Source organism: Theropithecus gelada, chromosome 12 (genome assembly GCF_003255815.1).
Source record: "Theropithecus gelada isolate Dixy chromosome 12, Tgel_1.0, whole genome shotgun sequence".
In the NCBI taxonomy this organism is placed as follows: Eukaryota; Metazoa; Chordata; class Mammalia; order Primates; family Cercopithecidae; genus Theropithecus; species Theropithecus gelada.
In genome coordinates this window covers 73,392,058-73,401,694 of record NC_037680.1, presented here as the reverse complement: position 1 = coordinate 73,401,694, position 9,637 = coordinate 73,392,058, and positions in this window count along the sequence as shown.

The following is a 9,637-nucleotide window of genomic DNA, read 5'->3' as shown; positions in this document are numbered from 1 at the left end:
TTTCATTTGGTTTAAACATTTCTCAAGTTTATTTGAACATAGACTTTATTTTTCGTGTAACACCTCTTTCTATTTTATGAAACATACTTCCAAAAATGCTATTCTGCTTTTTCCCAATATTGTTAACTATTCCATTGAATATGAAGTTTCATTATAAGCAAGTTTCATACCTCTTTTGAAAGTAAATGGATATAAATAATAAATTATAGAAACCTATCATCTAAATCTAAATTTCATTCCTTTGCTAGTTCACACTGAGGATTTCCCTCTATCAGTGTATATTCCAATTCACATTACTTTTCTGATTATTTCTGAATTTTTAGTCTATGTAATGGTTGCCATCAAAGTTATGTATTTGGGTTTTCTACACACAATCTCAAAGGCTGTACCCCTGATTGGGAATCCCTGTGACTTCTGAGTATCCCCACCAGTCAATAAGATTTTGTAAGCTTTAGAGATTTTAAATAATAAACTTTTAACTTTAGAATAGTTTTAGACAAAGAAAAATTGTAAGAGTCACAGAGAACTCCCATATACCCCATACCCAGTTTCCCCTATTGTCAACAATATCACTATAATTTGTCTTCAAGCTTTACTTCTACAAAAACGAAGGCTTATTTATTATTTTCCAAATGAAAATCATAATACTGGATGTGTTTGTTCAAACCACATGCACTCCAACACCCCACCACGAAAGTCATTATTCCAGGCTTCCCTTAAGTATAGTAAGCTGAGGCGCCAAATAGTTCCTAGTCTTATCAAGCAAGGCCAACAACCCCCATCACACACACCTTTCCCAGGTAGGTGAGCAGCTGGGCTGGTGACATTGGCACCAGGGCTGTGAGCAGGCGGTGCTGGCTAGAAGTTATTGGGCCACAGGAAAACATGGCCCCCAGCCAGGGTCAGGGAGCCAAGGTGGTAACAATGTGAAGTGAGACTCCAAAGTGAAAAGCCAGCAATGGAGAACAGGTAAGACAGACGCAGAAAGCTGAAAAAACTCCTAGAAGGAAAGGAAATGCACGGAGAAGTGGATAGCATGGGTTGCTTGCAGATGAGTTCATGAGTTGGGCAGGAGCTGTTAAGGACACTGAACTGGTATGGATGAATTATGCATTCTCTATAAGAAAATAGTTTATTAAAGTAGTATGCATATTGATTAATTTTCATGCTGTTTTAAATTTTTTCTCTCCTAAGAAAAATTAATGTATATTCATATTTATGTTTGTGAAGGTATATACAAAGACAATCTGGAAGTATATACATCAGGCTATAGTTAGTGATTACTTCTGGGGGTGGGAACTAGGGGGTTGGGATTAGAGTGGGGTGATATGATATGAAGGGGGTACTTTGTTTTACATTATACTTACTTCTAGAGTGTTTCAATTATTTACAGACTATATTAACATATCGCTCAGACATAAAGAAAACAAGCAGTAAAAGTAATACATGTTTGTTTATAAAAGTCCGAAATATTGAGAAGTATATGAAAATAATTAAATTATTTGTATGCTCACCACCCTGTGATAATCACTTCTTTTAGTGAGCTTCTTTCTCATCCCTACCTCCCTTTCCTTAATATGTAGATATATAGACGTTGTAGACTGTAATATTGCTCACAAATACTTGGTGCCTTTCCCTGTCCTGTTGAACACAGATGAGGCCATGTGACTTCCTTTGGACAATGAATCATGAGGAGGATTGATGAGTGTCACTTCTGAGCCAAAGCTTTAAGAACCCGCTCGTGGGTCTCCATGCTCTCCGTTCTTCATTTCTGCAATCACGGAAGCTTGTCTTGAGATGGAGCGTCTGTCATCTTTATGTATTCCAGAGTATCTATGAAGATTACAGCAGCCCTGATGACTCAAGATGGACAGGCAGTATAGAGGAGAAATATGCTTTGTTGTTGTAAGCAGCAGAGATTATCAGGTTTTTAATGTAGCATAATTACCTTACCCTGACAGAAAATATACACAGATATTTGTGAGTATTTGTACGTAAATGCAACTGTATGTATATATGTATGTGTATAGAGATACAAATATATAAAATTCATCATTGGTATGAAGGTAGGTTCATACTCTATCATTCTTTTTTGATTTAATATTTCACTACAAAAATTTTCCTATCTTATCAATTTTTGAAAATATGATTTTAATGGCTGTAAGTTATTTTCATGGACTTGCCATAATGTATTCATATCCTTTGGGTGGACATTTAGATTGTTTCCAAGTTTGACCTGTGTACGTTGTCAGTAAACATCTTTGTGGACAAATATTTGTCTACAGCTCTGACTCAGGATAAATTTCATACTTAGGATAAGTACCAAGAAATGAGATGACTGTTAATTCTAGAGCTGACTCTTTTCTTACCCTCTTGGCTTCTTACAGCTTCCGTGATTGCCTCATCTCCATGGCGCTCCTTTATGTCAACAAGGTAAAACAGTTCAGCTGCCAACCGACAGGCACAGAGGCAGTTTAATAGATGGGATAAAAATCCTATCCAAAGACAAAGTTGAGATTTTCTTCACTTAGGAATTCTCATTAAAAAACTAAGAGTAAAACAAAACAATTCTTACAAAATGGAACTTTCTGCTGCATATAACTTCTAGCCAAAGAGTATCCTTTAGGGATCCCAGTCCTGAGGCCTTTTACTTACCTCCTCCCCAGCTGGGTTAGATATGATAGTTGCCTGGTCCCTCTCAGAGCCAGATTTCTGGCATTGTCTGCAGCCCACTCTCACATATGCGCTCATCCCACCCCATTGCTCCTCAGGAGCTCTGCACTAACCTGAAAGTAGCGCTTTCTCACTCTTTAACTGTTGGTTTCCTGTTCTGTCTCTCCACTAAGTTAGACTATGATCTCCTTGAAGGCAGAGATTGTATTTCACTTCCACAACCATAATGATTAGCATGGTACCCGGAACTTATCTGACTTAGATAAGTGAATACATAGATGCAAGCATGAACTAATGCATGGACTCATACATACATGAATGCATGAATCAATGAATAGTCAAAGGGAGACATGAGGAGTATATTTTTCCATCTCCAGCATCTAAAAGGGACTATCTTCCCACTTTCAGGATAGTTAATTTTTACATATAAATGAGTTTATTTGTAAGGTATGGGTGCTTATAATATTGGTGTTCATAACTTGGAGAATTTATGTGCCTTTGATGAACATCCTGAAAAACAAACAAGTATTTCTTTTTTCTTCCCTTAGGATTAAGTGGCACTTATGAAATGAAACGAGAAAATAAAGGAAAATAAGAGAATGAGGCAAGATCTTTATCACCGTGTCTTTCTGAAGTGAGAGACACATTCCTTTATTTAACTAGTCAATGCTTTGATACAAAGTGTGAGGAGCATGTAGGGAAACAGGCTCTCTTAGTCATCGTTGGTGGGAGTGTAAACTGGTGCCAACATTTTGGAGGTAATTTTGGGAATATTTATCAAAATTCTAAATGCATACACCATCTGGCCAAGCAATTCAACCCCTGGGGGTTTATCTCCCAGAACGCTTGCATAATGCATAAATGTGAATATATAAGGATGTTAGTTGCAGCACTATCTCTAATAATCAAAAATTGAAAACAATCCAAATGCCCATCAAGAGGGGATCGGATAAATAATGTTACATTAATATAGTGGGATCTATCCAATTTAAATTATTTAGTGATAAAAGCCAAATTGCACATAACATGAACCCACATTCTAGAAAGAAGATGTAAATGCATAGGATGTAAGACAAGAAGGATATATTGCAAATGTAATGGTGGTTACCTGTGAGGAGTAGGGATTGGGGTAGGAGTGGAAGAGACTTTTTTTAATTTTAAGATCAAGTCTCATTCTGTCACCCAGGCTGGAGTGCAATGGCACAATCTTGGCACACTGCAACCTCCGCCTCCCAGGATCAAGCGATTCTCCTATCTCAGCGCCCTAACAACTGGGATTACAGGTGCCCGCCACCACGCCCGGCTAATGTTTGTATTTTTAGTAGAGATGGAGTTTTGCCATGTTGGCCAGGCTGGTCTCGAATTCCTGACTTTAAGTGATCCTCCCACCTCGGCCTCCCAAAATGCTGGAGTTACAGGCATGAGCCACCGCACGTGGCTGGAAGAGACCTTTTTGATCTTATGTATTTACTTCTGTATTTAAAAAAATTATCTAAAACAAATATGCATTACCTTTTAAATAAATATTTTAAAAATAAAAATAATAATTAATTGCTAATTTGTCAAGCCCTGGGCTGAGAATTGACCTATTCTTGGGCATTAGAAATCTTTAGTGATCATAAGTATTTCCGTTGAGGTCATTTAAATGAAGAACAAAACTGAGCAAAATACCAAAAATTTCAAAATTTCAAAATTTCAGCTATCTGATCCACATTCAAGTCCTGTTTTAGAAATATCATAGCCCTATGTTGAACTATTCTTTACTATAGAACAGGAACTTTTGAATGAGATCATTTAAAATTTTCCAAGACTCCAATTCTAGACATTTTTTTTGTTTTGTTTTTTGGGTTTTTTTTTTTCAGCTTTCTGCCTCACCTATGTGTCAAGTCAGATTTGGTGTTGGTTGGATTTATTTTGATTTATCCTCAGCCTTCCAAGAGCAAGTACCTCAGTAACAGTTTCTGAACAGCCTGGTACCTATTATGTTTTGTTTGCACATGGAAGTTGTCACGTGTTCTCTGTGACAACATGATTTCTCAATATTCAAGGACTGAATCCTTTTCCTGACCACATTTTCTAATTTGTTTGGGATCTTCTAGAGGTTACCCATATCAAGCTCTCTTCAACTTACATAGGAATTAGTTGCTATTTTGAGCCAGCACCACACCAAGCTCTAGATAACCTCAAGCTCCCTATTATTCATATCTACTTCTAAATAATTAAAGCCATGGACAACAATATTTGGCCACATCAGCCAGTGCTTTGGGCAGGTTGAAGAATGGAGAAAAGTTCACTGAACTGCTGCTATGCACTTTATTGCCATAGCTCTGGGCAAAACCTTCAAGTGGTTGCATTTTGTATGCAGGATTGTTGGCCAAACTTTTGAAGTATGCTACACAATGTCACAGGCCATTTCAGCTGGCGTCTAGACACTCCTAGTGTAAACACAACCACCAGCACCCACTATGCATTTTCTCTCTTTGACATGACTGGGTGCTTCTGTTTGATAATAGCTTGGGGCAGGGAAGAGGGGTGATGAGAATGATGGAGATGATAACATGACACCGAGGCCACTGGGTGGGTTGTGAGCCCCTAGAACTACAGAATTTTTTTTTTCATGAACAGGACTTGCTTTGGGGCCCAGATGTCAAAGAATGGCACAGAGTTGGAGAGGGCCATTTTTCCCACCTCCATATGGAATCCAGTATTGTTCTGGCACATGTGATGGGGGCTTTGGAGACATTGGGAGACAGTATTCTCAGCACATTTTTGGTCAAGTGTTTTGCAGTGGACTTCCTCAGTGGAGGCAGTGATAAAAATTTCTTTCAGCTACTTGCCAGGACTTCATGTTGACAGATGAGAACTGTAGCAGACAAGGAAAAATACTAGGGATGCTCCAAGAGGGACAGGACAGAGATTTCTGTAGGACTCTGTCGTATCCTCTCACATAGTATGCACTCAGTACCTATTAATTAAGTGGGTGGATGATTCTAGTAGTGATTAAAGCTGATAGATTTGTTTGTGAATATGAGTAAAGCATATGTTCAGGGACTCCCAGAAATAACCAGGACCATTTTGAAGAAAAATAGTTCCTGTTTAAAGAAAATAAAATTTGAATCCCATTATAATTTATACAATGTGTGACCTAAATTTGTTTCTACAGGTAAAGTGTGTGACTACATTTGTTTCTACAGGTAAAGATGGGTGACAATTGGATTAGAAATATTTTCTAAACCACAGTTGGTAAAATAAGTTGTATGACATTGATGATCTACTTGGCTTTTTTTTTTGGCAGGAGTATAAACATCATTTATAAAATTAAGTCTTATTCACTGTGGTCTTGACTAGATTTTTCCATAGGATCTATAACTCCATAACAAAATTATCCTGTTTCTAAAAATGTAGTGATATAGTTTGGCTCTGTGTCCACACCCAAATCTCACGTTGAGTTGTAATCCCCAGTGTTACGGGAGGGACCTGGTGGGAAGTGATTGGATCATGGGGGTGGATTTTCCCCATGCTGGTCTCATGATAATGAGTTCTCACGAGATCTGATGGTTTAAAAGTGTGTGGCACTTCCCCCTTTGCTCCCTCTCTCTCCTGCCACCATGTGAAGAAGATACTTGCTTCTCCTTTACCTTCCGACATGATTGTAAGTTTCCTGAGGCCTGCTAGTCATGCTTCCTGTTAAGCCTGCAGAACGGTGAGTCAATTAAACCTCTTTGCTTCATAAATTACCCAGTCTCAGGTAGTTCTTTATAGCAGTGTGAGAACAGACTAATACATGCAGTAAATATGCTTAAGGAACAAAAGTTCTATGGATATGATATAATTTACTGAAGGTTTTTGTCCTCTAGCTGGATTAGTTGAAACTGAAGCCAAATGTGTGACTACTTAAGGCTGTGAATGCTTAAAGACTTTGAATAGCCATTAGAGTCTGTTCAACTATAACTAATAAGCTTCCTTCTAGTTATCAGACTTGGTTTATCACAGAAGTTCCTGTTTGTATTTTAAAATTCATTTCTAGATAAGGTCTTGGCTAAGGAGGAGAAGGAAGGAAAGGAACATAGATTCTGTTTGGATTTTAAGGTCAGGCAGTCAATTTGGCAGCTGGGCTTATATAACCTTTAACTTCTCCTAATTAGAAATTTTCAAAGTACCTGACTCTCCCCAGGATGCCAATTTGCTAGAGAATCTGCTTGCAGCCTCCATATAAGTCAATTTGAAGCTTTAACCAACAAAAATAACAAAAGCTTCAGCTCCATGAAACAAGTTTTTCTCCATTGTCTGACTCATTGTGAGGCTAGGGTTAACCTGACAATTTTAAACTCATTCATCTTAATTTACACCCTATTCAATTACCCCCATGTCCTACAAATAGGTCAAACTTTCATAAACCTTCAGAGAGAAGCCAGTCATAGAGAAGTGTTTTCCTCTCACTGGTGTTTGAAAGTAACTCTTTTAACATAATTTCCAGATAAAGGTTTTAAAAATACGGCCGGGCAGGGTGGCTCAGGCCTGTAATCCCAGGGCTTTGGGAGGCCAAGGCAAGAGGATTGTTCAAGGCCAGGAATTTGACACCAGCCTGGGCTGGTCTCTACAAAAAATTAAACAATTAGCCAGCATGGTGGCACATGCCTGTAGTCCTAGCTACTTGGCAGGCTGAGGCAGGAAGATCACTGAAGTCCAGGAGTTTGAGCTTACAGTGAGCTATGATCACTCCAGCCCGGGTAACAATGCGACCTTGTCTCTAAATAAATATATATAGAGAGAGAGTCTCTAAATATACATATATATGTATATAAATATATTGATTGACCTCTCATGTCTTTATATATTATGTAATATACATTGTTTCTACAGGTAATATAGGGAGATATAAGAGATCAATCAATATGTGTAAGATGCACATTGGTTCACTCCAGAAAGGCAGGAGGTATCATAGGTAGATAAGAGACAATGGGTTGCATATATATCTATATACATATACACATATACACAAAGTTTGTTATTCTTTTACTATGTGATAATGACAATTAAATTGTTAAAATTAACAATCCGTTGAATATCGGTTGTGATAAAGAAATCAAGTATCTTTTTAAGAAGAAAGTGAAAAGCAAAGGGAAATTTCAGCTTGTATTAAAAAACTTAAGAGTTGAGTTTATTTCAATATAGAATTTTGGGATAATGTGCTAGAGTGTGAATGAACCCATGATTCTATAACTTTCTGTGCTTGTCTTCATCTTTTGTAACTTTATCCCCTTCCATAGTTCCAATTACTATTTATAGCCTTTCTAAAGCTGAGTTCAGTAGCTTTCCTTCCAAACTTCTTTCTTTACTTAAAAAAAAAACAAAAAAGAAAGAAAGAAAGAAATTGACCAGGCAATGTGGCTCACGCCTGTAATCCCAACACTTTGGGAGGCCGAGGCTGGTGAATCATCTGAGGTCAGGAGTTCGAGACCAGCCTGTCCAACATGGTGAAACCCTGCCTACTAAAAATACAAAAATTAGCTGGGCGTGGTGGCGCGTGCCTGTATTCCCAGATACTTGGGAGGCTGAGGCAGGAGAATCGCTTGAACCCAGGAGGCAGAGGTTGCAGTGAGCCAAGATCACACCATTGCACTCCAGCCTGGGTGACAGAGAAAACTCTGTCTCAAACAAACAAACAGCTTTAATGAGATACAATTCACATAACATTACTATTCACATACCATACTATTCAACTTTGTTTTAAAGTTTACAATTCAGTGGTTTTTAGTATATTCGCAGGATTGGCAACTATCACCACAATCTAATTTTACAACATTTTCACCACCCCTGTGAACCCAGAAAGTGTCTGAGACAGGTCTCAATCAATTTAGAAAGTTTATTTTGCCAAGTTTAAGGACGTGCCCATGATAAAGCCTATGGCGGTCCTGATGATGAAACTACCGTTGGAAAATTATGACTGAGACAGTGAAAGACACCTAACCTAACCAGGGAGACTGATTTGAGTAATAATAAAACTCCGATCCCCTGCACAGCTGGCTCTGCATAAATTACCCTTTCTGTATTGCAATTCCCCTGTCTTGATAAATCGGCTCTGGCCAGGCAGCAGGCAAGGTGAACACATTGGGCGGTTACAATGACATGTGCCCAAGGGGGTCAGGGCACAGCTTGGTTTTATACATCTTAGGGAGATATAAGAGATCAATCAATATGTGTAAGATGTACATTGGTTCACTCCGGAAAGGCAGGAGGGATCATAGGTAGATAAGAGACAATGGGTTGCATTCTTTTAAGTCTCTGATTAGCCTTTCGCTGAATACACAATTTACATGTGAGAGGTGGGTAGAAGAATAGAGACTTATGCCTTAGTCTGGCTCAGTGATTTTTACATAAACAATAAGGCAGAGGAAGCAATCAGATATGCATTTGTCTCAGGTGAGAAGGGGAATGACTGTGACATCAGTGCTTTATCGAGCACCTGTGAAGATTAGCTACCAATTTACATTGCCAAGGTAAAATACAACATAACTGTTTTAGGGTAAAAATCTTGAGTCTCACAAGGAATTTTCTTGTGGGCAAAGTGTGAGGAAGGGATGCATTAGGTTGGTGCAAAAGTAATTGCGGTTTTTGCCATTTAAAAATAGCAAAAACCACAGCTGCTTTCGCACCAACCTAATAGCTTTTTTATCTTTGTAGCTATCTCATTTAGGAATAAAACGGGAGCACGTTTGCCTGATGCAGTCTCAGCTTGACTTTTCCCTTTGGCTCAGTGATTTATTTTCTTTCATACCCCAAAAAGAAACTCCATACCCATCAGCAGTCACTCCCCATTTTTTACTCCTCTACCTCAATGCTAGGCAATCACAAATCTATTTTCTGTAGCTAGGGAGTGCCTAGTCTGAAAATTTCGTATGAATGGAATCGTACAATATGTGGTCTTTTGTGACTGGGTTCTTTCACTTAGCATAATGTATTC